At 39.8% G+C, this 12,440-nt stretch overlaps 1 protein-coding gene across 2 annotated transcripts in view; it reads right to left on the reverse strand.

Moving 5' to 3' along the window:
- TGFBR2 (transforming growth factor beta receptor 2) overlaps nt 1–12,440 on the reverse strand; it is a 72,098-nt gene that overhangs the window by 26,941 nt on the left and 32,717 nt on the right. The gene's annotated exons all lie outside the window — the stretch shown is intronic.

Genomic DNA, 12,440 nt, shown 5'->3' on the forward strand with positions numbered 1-12,440 from the left:
CCAGAAATGGACATCAGCCTAATCAGCATGGAGGTACAGTGGGAAAATTACTTCTCCTGTCTTCCTAACAACACTCCTGTTAATACATCCCAGAATGATTTTTACTTAGGTTTTTTTTGCAACAGTGTTACACCGTTGACTCCTATTTTGCTTGTGATCTGCCAGGTCCCCCAGATCCCCTTCTGCAGTACTCCTTAGACAGTCATTTCCCATTTTTTGTGTGCACAACTGATTGTTCCTTCCTTAATGGAGTACTCTGCATTTGTCCTTAGTGAATTTCATCCTATTTACTTCAGACCATTTGTCTAGATAATTTTGAATTTTAATCCTATACTCCAAAGCATTTGCAACTCCTTCCAGCTTATTTTCCATAAACTTTATCTCTATGCCATTATCTAAATCTTTGATAAAGATATTTAATAGCCCCAGACGTGATTCCTATGGGACTCAACTCGATAGGTTCTTCCCGTTTGCCTGTGAACCATGGATAACTACTCCCTCAAAACAGTTTTCTAGGCATTCATGCACCCACTCCATAGTAGTTCCCTCTAGCTAGCCTATATTTCCCCAGTTTGTTTAGGAGAAGGTCATTCAAACAGTATTGAAAGTCTTACTACTTAAAGATAGATCATACCTACCGCTCCCCCCTAATCCATCCACAAGGCTTGTTACCCACTCAGCAAAAACTATTAGGTTAGTTTGACATGATTTGTTCTTGATACATCCAAATTCACTGTTACTTATCACCATAATCTCTTCTAGGAATTTGCAAATTGACTGCTTAATTGTTTGTTCCATTATCCTCTGGGTACTGACTTATTATCTATTGTAAGCAGAATTTCCATTTTTAAAATGAGTTCAAAGTATTCTATTTGGTGGTTACAAGGCTTAAGAAATTCAACAGATAAGAACAAATTGTATGTATGTTGGTTTTCGTATTCCTTTATGCCACACATTAAAAAAAGGAATAGAAAATAAGACAGAAAATATCGTATTGTCTCTATATAAAACCATGCTACTCCCACATCTTGAATACTGCGTACAGATGTGGTCTCAGCTCAAAAAAGATATATTGGCATTGGAAAAGGTTCAGAAAAGGGTAACAAAAATGATCAAGGATTTGGAACGGGTCCTATCTGAGGAAACATTAAAAAGACTTGGACTTTTCAGCTTAGAAAAGAGGAGACTAAGGGGGGGATATGATAGAGATCTATAAAATCATGATTGGTGTGTAAAAAGTGAATAAAGAAAAGTTATTTACTAATTCCCACAATATAAGTACTAGGGGTCACCAAATGCAATTAATAGGCAGCAGGTTTAAAACAAACAAAAGGAAGTTTTTCTTCATTCAGCACACAGCCAACCTCTGGAACTCCTTGCTAGAGGATGTGGTGAAGGCTAGGATTTTAACAGGGTTCAAAAAAAGAGCTAGATTCATGGAGATTAGGTCCATCAATGGCTATTAGCTAGAATGGGTAGGAATGGTGGCCCTAGCCTCTGTCTGGAAATGGGTGACAGGAAAGGGATCACGTGAGGATTACCTTTTGTGTTCCCTCCCTCTGGGGCATCTGGTATTAGTCACTCTCAGCAGACAGGATACTGGACTAGATGGACTGTTGGTCTGGCCCAGTATGGCCATTCTTACGCTCTTGCAGTAAAGTGTCATTCTTATGTACTCTAATATAGCAAACAATCTTTTAGAAAAATCTTACCCTAATCTTGCTGCCCGTTTATCCCTTCCATTTCCAACTCTTGCTCTCATTATGTGCACACGCATCTCCCTCTGGCATCAATGTTCACAATAGAGTTTCTTACACTGTTATGAAAAATAATACTCTCCCACTTACATAGTTTGTCCTGGATTTGTTATGAATGCTTCAGTTTCGCAGTGTCTGCTGCTGTTTGCTGGTGATTTTATTGAACACATCAATCTGTTGCTTCAATATGTTCTAGCAGATGCCACACAAAAAACATGTTTTTTATTCTAAGTCCTAGTTTTACCCTGCCAAACTTTATCAAAATATTGGTATTACCAGGGTTACAGTTTGTTTCTGTCTGTAATTATTAAAATCTCTTCCATGACAACCTGATAAAAGGTTGGCCACGTTTTTACACTATTCAGCTTTTAAGTGATGCATATTGTAACAAAGATGCACCCGTCATACCTTCCTATTCTGATTTTACAGAAGTCAATAACAGAGCTCTGTCTGGTTCTTCTTCTAGAGAGTAAATAATGGTTTTAATAAAATAGAACTCCTCTTTACTTCTGTTGCTTCTTTCCATTCCAGTTTCCTTCCTACCCCTCTAAGTGATTCAGACATTCAGGATTATGGAGCCTTTTCTTTGATTACATACAGCTGCAGGCCTTGGTTAGATCACTGTTGCTATAAGTGCCTCAGAGAAAACATTGAGAACAATGCCAATCCATGGGTGGTGAGAGGTTCTATGCAACGTTATGCACTGTAGTTGACCTCTTTTTTTGATAGAGCTTGAACACAGTTACTTTCTGAGTGAGCTAACTGAATGGGAAAATAGATTCACAAAGTTCCTTTTGGGAGGGGAAGTTCAATGCAACTATAATTATGTCCATTTGGTTCTTTGTACATAATCAATTGTTTAAATGTTTGTGGAGTGGCTACTATTTCTTCAAATGTAGATATTCATGTATTGCATATGCATACTTGTGTGATCACTTGGTACACAAAAAATATGCTGGTGGAACTGGCTAATTCTAAATCTGGGGTCTGCTTACAAAGCCAGATATAATCACTGGGGAGACTTGCGAAGGGAAGAAGGCAGCACTTTAGAGATCAGACAGAGATACCAGACAGAAAACGTTAGAACATTTTCAGTCCTTTCATGTGCTCTCTGCACAAGACAGAACAGCTTTCTGTTGATATGGTTTAGATTACCCAATCAGCAAACAAACATTCCGTCACCTAGGTGATCAATTGTACACAATGAGTAATCACAGCACTTAATACACCAATAACCCATAGGTTGTAATTTGCCCAAATGATACAAACATCTATGATCAATGAACAATTCTGAGGAAATTATAAATGTGTATCTAAGTTGCAAAAGAAAAAAGAAAGTTACATTAATCTAAAAAAATTGTTCTTTGCAAATAGTTCACTCAGCTCTGATACTGAAGTTTCAAACTCTATTTCAAAGCATCAGTTCTGATGAGTCAGTCTAAAATGAACAAAAGCTAAGTACTTCTATGGCGAGCACTAACGACTTCTTCCATGTTATGATGACACACGTGTGGAATGCCCCAAATAATGATCTAATCTTTTGGCATACAATGGAAAAAATTCTGGCTGTTCATGGTCAAGGTACAATATTCAGTACTCCCACTGAAACCTGAACTCTGTGAGATGGTGAACCTCACAAATGTTCAGACATGGAAGGTGATGTTTTTAGACTGAGAAATGATCCAACTGTAAAACCTAAATTAAATATGCATAAGAACATAACATAAGAACAGCCGTACTGGGTCAGACCAAAGGTCCTTCTAGCCCAGTATCCTGTCTACCGACAGTGGCCAGCACCAGGTGCCCCAGAGAGGGTGGACCAAAGACAATGATCAAGCGATTTGTCTCCTGCCATCTCTCTCCAGCCTCTGAAAAACAGAGGCCAAGGACACCATTTTATCCCCTGGCTAATAGCCTTTTATGGACCTAACCTCCATGAAATTATCTAGCTTCTCTTTAAACTCTATTATAGTCCTAGCCTTCACAGCCTCCTCTGGCAAGGAGTTCCATAGGTTGACTACACGCTGTGTGAAGAAGAACTTTCTTTTATTCGTTTTAAACCTGCTACCCATTAACTTCATTTGGTGTCCTCTAGTTCTTCTATTTAGGGAACTAATAAATAACTTTTCTTTATCGGCCCTCTCCACACCACTCATGATTTTATATACCTCTATCATATCCCCCCTCAGTCTCCTCTTTTCTAAACTGAAAAGTCCCAGTCGCTTTAACTTCTCCTCATATGGGACCCGCTCCAAACCCCTAATCATTTTAGTTGCCCTTTTCTGAACCCTTTCCAAGGCCAAAATATCTTTTTTGAGGTGAGGAGACCACATCTGTGTACACAGTATTCAAGATGTGGGCGTACCATAGTTTTATACAGGGGCGGTAAGATATTCTGGGTCTTATTTTCTATCCCTTTCTTAATAATTCCTAGCAACCTATTTGCCTTTTTGACCGCTGCTGCACACTGCGTGGAAGTTTTCAGAGAACTGTCCACGATAACTCCAAGATCCCTTTCCTGATTTGTCGTAGCCAAATTAGCCCCCATCATACTGTACATATAGTTGGGGTTATTTTTCCCAATGTGCACTACTTTACACTTATCCACATTAAATTTCATTTGCCATTTTGATGCCCAATCACTGAGTTTGGTGAGATCTTCTTGGAGTCCCTCACAGTCTGCTTCTGTCTTGACTATCCTAAACAGTTTGGTATCATCCGCAAACTGTACTACCTCATTGCTTACCCCTTTCTCCAGATCATTTATGAATAAGTTGAAAAGGATTGGTCCCAGGACTGACCCTTGGGGTACACCACTAGTTACCCCTCTCCAATCTGAAAATTTACCATTTATTCCTACCCTTTGTTTCCTGTCTTTTAACCAGTTCTCAATCCAAGAAAGGACCTTCCTCTTATCCCATGGTCATGTAATTTACACAAGAGCCTTTGGTGAGGGACCTTGTCAAAGGCTTTCTGAAAATCCAAGTATACTATATCTACTGGATCCCCCTTATCCGCATGCTTGTTAACCCCTTCAAAGAACTCCAATAGATTAGCAAGACAGGATTTCCCTTTACAGAAACCATGTTGCCTTTTGTCCAACAAATTATGTTCTTCTACATGCTTCACAATTTTATTCTTTACTATTGTTTCGACTAATTTGCCCGGTACTGAAGTTAGACTTACCGGTCTGTAATTGCCAGGATCGCCTCTAGAGCCCTTTTTAAATATTGGTGTCACGTTGGCTACCTTCCAGTCATTAGGTACGGAAGCCGATTTAAAGGATAGGTTACAAACCACAGATAATAGCTCAGCAATTTCCCATTTGAGTTCTTTTAGAACCCTTGGATGAATGCCATCCGGTCCCGGAGATTTGTTAACATTAAGTTTTTCTATTTGTTCCAAAACCTCCTCTAATGACACTTCAATCCGGGACAGTTCCTCAGATTCATCACCCACAAAGGACGGTGCAGATTCGGGAATCTCCCCAACGTCCTCAGCCGTGAAGACTGAAGCAAAGAAATCATTTAGTTTCTCCGCAATGGCTTTATCGTCCTTGATTGCTCCTTTTATAGCTCGATCATCTAGGGGACCCACAGGTTTTTTAGCAGGCTTCCTGCTTCTAATGTACTTAAACATTTTGTTATTTCTTTTTGAGTTTTTGGCTAGCTGTTCCTCAAAATCTTTTTTTGCTTTTCTTATTACATTTTTACACTTGATTTGACAGCATTTATGTTCCTTTCTATTTATCTCACTAGGATTGGACTTCTAATTCTTAAAAGATACCTTTTTGCCCCTCATTGCTTCTTCTACATGGCGGTTAAGCCACGGTGACACTGTTTTAGGTCTCTTGCTATGTTTTTTAATTTGGGGTATACATTTAAGTTGGGCCTCTATTATGGTGTCTTTAAAAAGTTTCCATGTAGCTTTCAGGGATTTGGCTCTAGTCACTGTGCCTTTTAATTTCTGTTTAACTAACCTCCTCATTTTTGTGTAATTCCCCTTTTTGAAATTAAATGCCAGGGTGCTGGACTGCTGAGGTGTTCTTCCCACCACAGGAATGTTGAATGTTATTATATTATGGTCACTATTCCCAAACGGTCCTGTAACGGTTATTTCCTGGACCTGATCCTGCACTCCACTCAGGACTAAATCGAGAATTGCCTCTCCCCTTGTGGGTTCCTGCACCAGCTGCTCCAAGAAGCAGTCATTTAAGCCATTGAGAAATTTTATCTCTGCTTCTCTTCCTGAGGTGACATGTATCCAGTCAATATGGGGGTAATTAAAATCCCCCATTATTATAGAGTTCTCTATTTTGGTAACCTCTCTAATCTCCCTCAGCATTTCAATGTCAGTATCGCTGTCCTGGTCAGGTGGTCGGTAATATATCCCTACTGCTAATTTCTTATTATTGGAGCATGGAATTACTATCCATAGTGATTCTATGGAACGTGTTGATTCATTTAATATTTTTATTTCATTTGATTCTACATTATCTTTCACATACAGTGCCACTCCGCCACCCACCTGGCCTGCTCTATCCTTTCTATATATTTTATATCCCGGTATGATTGTGTCCCACAGATTTTCCTCATTCCACCAGGTTTCAGTGATGCCTATTATGTCAATCTCCTCATTTAATACGAGGTACTCCAGTTCACCCATCTTATTCGTCAGACTCCTAGCATTTGTGCAGAAGCACTTTAAAAATTTGCCACTGCTTATTTGTCTGCCCTTCCCTGATGCATTGGATTCCTTAGAATGCGGTTGTTTGTCTGCTCTGGCCCATGGTTTGTCCTCTCCCCTCCTCTCTTTCTGACTACAGCTTAGAGAATCTCTATCAATGGATTCTCCTCTAAGAGAAGTCTCCCTCTGATTTACGTGCATCTCCGCACCAATCGGCTTTCCCCCATCTCTTAGTTTAAAAACTGTTCTACGGGCTTTTTAATGTTTAGTGCCAGCAGTCTGGTTCCACCCTGGTTTAGGTGGAGCCCATCCTTCCTGTATAGGCTCCCCCTCTCCCAGAAGTGTCCCCAGTTCCTAATAAATCTCAACCCCTCTTCCCTACACCATCGTCTCATCCACGCATTGAGACTCTGAAGCTCTGCCTGCCTACCTGGCCCTGCGCGTGGAACTGGAAGCATTTCCGAGAATGCCACCATAGAGGTCCTGGATTTCAGTCTCTTTCCTAGCAGCCTAAATTTAGCCTCCAGGACATCTCTCCTACCCTTCCCTATGTCATTGGTACCAACATGTACCAATGCAGATGAAACTGAGCTGTTGATATGATACAAATTAGTGAACGGTTACCAAACCTCTGCCTTTTTACTCTAGTTCAAATCCAAAGGCATCCTAACTAATGAGGCTGCCAGCCAGGACAGTGGAGATGGTCCTCCCTATGGACTGCATCCCAATGTCCCACATCCTTTAGAAGGGAGAGAAACCAGCAACCCTCTGCAGCACCTGCACAGGGAGGAGAAGGTAGGCGTGAGGCTGGAGGGACTAGTGCACAATGCAGATTATGCTCCACTCTGGGTAACTAATGAGGAATCTGTGCAAAAGGTAAGGGTCAAGGATCTTTTAAGACTGAACTTCAGCCAGCCATTCTATCTTAGGGCTCTGGCATATCATCTTCTGCAGTGAGGTAAAATGGTCCCACTAGTAAACTGCTGGAGCACGGCACAGTAAAGGAGGAGTAGGGAAAATGGAAAAATGAAACTGGCAAAATAATAAAAGAAACCTGAATTTGTCCAAATTGTTAGCAGTAATTTCATTGCTTCAGAATGAATGAAATTGTGGGAGGGAAAGCAGAGACATTTTCATGAATTAATTGTGGAATGAATATACGAAGCTAGATCTTGCCAGGGTAAAACCCTGGCATGCGACTTTCCTCCCACTGAATTCAATCAAAAAACTCCCATTCTCTTCCATGGCAATACCACTGAACATTTTCTTTGCCAACTCTTTTGGGGTGAGTTTTTTTCCACTGTTTCTGCTCTTATAATTGTGCCTCATAACACTGAAATTAGATATTTAAATAAATAATAATTAAAACTGCCTGGCAATGAGTTTTGCTTTTAGGAGCAATTTTCCACCACAAACCCCCTGGTTCAAAATTCCAGTCGGCGTGGGTTGTTTGCCAGTCAGCCACAATTTTGTTTGCCCCCCCCCCCCCCCCCAAAAAAAAACACCAAGCAGAATAAATGGAACTGTTGCACAGCAGTTAACTTGTTCCTTTGATCTTTGTTCTGCCCTAAGCTATGGGATATTGTTTTATATAATCATGCACATAAAAATGTTATACTTCAGATTAATTCCTCAAAAATTAATTGAAATGGCAATGATCAGAACGAGTAATGGCCAAACGCACCCAAAGCAGCAGAATTACATCAATGTAGTTAGATACATATCTGCTTTCTGTGATTCTACAACTTGGCAATTTAAAATTAAAATCTGTGAAAGGAACAGGCATTTGATTTGGTTTTACTCATTTCAAATATTGGCAAAACCATGACTGAGTGAGTCATAATACCTACTGCTACCCATTTTTTTATTTTCGTGTCTCAATATGGAGCATTATTCAGAGGCTGAGAGGCTAGCCATTCCCCATAAGAAACTGATAAAGGACAACAGTTCCATAAACTGTCTTAAGACAGAGTTGCTTAGCTATGATTCGTTGCAGCTTAGTAACTAACCTCTTTAGGGAAATTAAAACCTATTGCTACATCCACAGTTTTGTGTCTTCTACCTGAGATTTTTCATAGCAAAGGAATTAAATCTGGTTTCCTTTTAAAATCTTGCATATGAACCTTGCATATGTACCACAAAGGAAGAGGAGGTTGGGAGCTGATCACTTAAAGCAGGAGGCAACACAGCACAGAAACTGATTATCAATTGTAAGATTATAATTTTATTATTTAAATTATACTGCTGTTAACAGATGAAGAGAGTGCTCTGTGAGACTGAGGCAAAGTCCACTGAGGTCAATTCAATCAGCTTTGGATCAGGCCATAGAAAGTGACCCTGTTTCTCATTCTCTCACCAAAAAAGAGAGATGCAAGGGAATAGCAAAATACACACTCCACTGTATAAGAAAAAAGAATTTAAAAAGAATTTAGAAGAACTGAGCAATGTACAGAATGGAGCTGGATGACAGTCATTCCAAAGGCAAAATTATTATAGGTTATCATCTAGTTGCCTGGCGGAGCTGTGGACCAGCTGGCTGTGATGTTCTACTCAAAGTTAAACACAGACAGGAAACCACATGTCTGATGCTGTAAAAACCATTTGTCTTCCTTCCATGGCTAACCAGGCAAGCAATCAAGTTGGGCTGTTTTCATTTACACAAAACACTGACCCACAAGAATAGAAAAGGAATAACAAAGCCTAATTTTTTCCTCTCCTTATAGTTGTTTATGTTTGTGGAAATGTTACCTACTTAACTGTTGTATTATTATATTTTTCAACTAATCTCCTCACAGAATAAGGGCAATCACTGCATATAGCTTTCACAGCAATATATTTACAATGGGACCCTGCCCACAGGGAAAGTTCTGAATCTACTTTACTTCTAAGAGGGAAAGAAATTAAAGTAATGGGGCCAGATTCTCATTTGCACTAAGACCCTTTTACACCATCTGGCAATTGAAAGGGCTGTAGTGTAGTGAGAATAAGGCATTTAATGTTGGATTTATGGAATGGTTATCATTATAACCATTAACAGAGAAGATATGTTTGATACCCAAATTGCATTCAATTATATAACCCCAGGAGAAATAGTTTTTAAATGTATAACAAGTTAGCCAAAATCCATAGGCGTGTGGTTAGCAGTGTATTGAAACCCTAGACAACTGATAGATGGTAAGACAGTTATTACTTTTTCACCAGGAACACATTCACTTCTAAGCTAAATAAATTCAAGACACCAATTAGTGTTGGGATGTGATTCTGCATTCTCTGTTCAAAGGAGTGGTACCATTTACTTCAGTTATTATATTATGATATTCAGTTACTGTATTACTTCAAAAACAGTTTACAATGAGAAAGTACTGAGCTGGAGTTCACATGCAATTAGACACCATCAGAAGAGGTTTAAATAGAAACATGGAATGGCTCTCACATTACTATAGGTAATTTCCCCCTTCAGGTACTCTCACTTCTCATCACTATTGGAGATGAGTCACAGCCATTCTGATTTAATGAGCACTGATTTCACACTCCCATCTCTGTATCTCTTCCTTTTTTCTCTTTAAGCTTCTGAAGATGTGAGTTGTATCTCACAAAATGTAATGCCCTAATAAATTTGTTAGTCTTTAAGGGTGCGTCTACACTGCACTGTAACTTGAAATAAGATACTCAATTTGAGCTACGCAAATTGCATATCTTATTTTTATGCTGTTTCGAAATAGCTTACTTCATCATTTGGCGCTGTCTACACAGCACCAAATTTAGAAATAAAACACTATTCCAAAACATCCCTTACTCCTCATAAAATGAGGTTTACAGGGACATCAGAATAATGAGCCTGAAATAATGGGCTTGCTGTGAACACACAGGATATCTATTTTGGGATACTTCAGAACAGGCAGTCCCAAGGTTACATGGATCCAACTTACATCAGATCCCTACTTACAAACGGGGTGACGCAACCCCGCACTAGCTGCTTCCTCCCAGCAGACCAGGGAGACGCAAAGCTAGCACCGCCGCCGCTGCCTCTCCCCCCCCCCCCCACCGCAGCAGACCAGGGAGACGCGGAGCAACTTTTCTCAGCAGACACCTCAGCTTGAGAATAAAGGACTGAGGGAAGTGAGGTGTGGGAGAATAAAACTGAGCTCTGGAGAAATGTTTGGCTAGAGTTTCCCCTACAATATGTACCAGTTCCGACTTACATACATATTCAACTTAAGAACAAACCTACAGTCCCTATCTTGTACGTAACCCGGGGACTGCCTGTATACGTACTTTTTAAATGTATATATTTGAGCAACACATGTACATGTGCAGCATGAAGTATTCCCATGGAAAAATGTATGCCCACAGCAAGCCTCATATGAATCTATAAGACTCCAGATTGTGTATAAAAGGTCAACAGTAAGTGACAAATATGGGGTCTGATCATTTGCTATGGGAGAAATTGAATAGGGCTGTGCATGTATGTTTTTAGGAACTGGTTATAGTATCTGTAGCACCAACTGCTGACATCCATCAAAAAGAGTAGGGTCCAATTCTTTGATGCCAGGCAGTATAAGTCCTTGTCTACACTCAATTTTGTACCAATTAAACTGATTTATTTCAATTGGTGGAGAAACTGGAGAAGGTCCAGAGAAGAGCAACAAAAATTATTAAAGGTCTAGAAAACATGAACTATGAGGCAAGGCTGAAGAAATTGGGATTATTTAGTTTGGAAAAAAGACTGAGGTGACATGATACCAGTTTTCAGGCATCTAAAAAAGGGTGTCACACGGAGAAGGGGTGAAAATTATTTTCCGTGGCTTCCGAGGATAGGAAATTTTTCCCTAATGTCCAATCTAAACCTGCCTTGCTGCAGTTTAAAACCATTGCTTCTTGTCCTAACTGTCAGGGTGGCTAAACATTGGAATAAATTGCTGTGGGGGTTGTGGAATCTCCATCATTGGAGATATTTAAGAGCAGGTTAGACAGACATCTATCAGGGATGATCTAGACGGTGCTTGGTCCTGCCGCGAGGGCATGGATCTGGATTTGATGATCTCTCAAGGTCCCTTCCAATTCTAGTATTCTATGATTCTGTGGTTTGGTTCAACTAGTTCAAAACCCTGTGTGGACATACTTACTTTAGTTTAAAAGTGCTTTCTTTTGTTTCAGTTTAAGTCTTTTCCTACTTGAATTCAGCTAAAGCAAAATATGCATAACCAGGGGAACAATGAGTAGGAGCAGAAAGATGATATTGCATCCATATTTAACTGTGGTACAGCCACTATTAGAATACTATACTCAGTTCAAGTCCACAATTTACAAAAGGTGTTGATATATTGGACAGGGTTCAGCATGAGAAAGGTTTTCCAATTTTGTAATCAATCTTATATCTTTAAGATGGTGGAGCCTGGACCCTGTGGTGTGGCTGATCTGCACTGCATATAGTTTGATGCAACTGAACTTCTTTGCCCTTTGGAAATATTCTCCTTTGGGGGTGGTACGTAGGAATAAACCCCCATCATCTCTGAATGCAAGAACTGTAATTGCTCATACTTCTAGGAGTTGCCCCTCGGGCAAGGCATACATGCACAAGTGATTTCTTGTGAGACCTCCCCTCAAACCTTGCTTAGGAAACAGATGGCATAGAGCCAAATTAACCTGACTCCAACTCTGCCTCCACAACTAAGTAGAGCTCATTCAGACCCAAGGATCTCATTCCAGGTTTCTCACTGTGTGGCATGGCTTACAACTGAAAATTGGGATTTTAAATACTAAGTATAAAAAATTCACACACACATTCCAACTTGGAACAACTTCGGATGGCAAATAAACGAGAGAAAAGTAACAAGTGCTTTGGACATTACACAAATAGAGAAAAAGGTACAACTAGCTGAAAATATTGGTTAGGGATTATTTGATTTTTTTCTATGCATGAAATGGAATTCAGACTTAATGGAGAGTGACTTTTAGTAAAAAAAACCAACCACATAATTAATGAATGACGTTATG

This window comes from Pelodiscus sinensis, chromosome 2 (assembly GCF_052426305.1).
Source record: "Pelodiscus sinensis isolate ZL-2025 chromosome 2, ASM5242630v1, whole genome shotgun sequence".
Classification (NCBI taxonomy): domain Eukaryota; kingdom Metazoa; phylum Chordata; order Testudines; family Trionychidae; genus Pelodiscus; species Pelodiscus sinensis.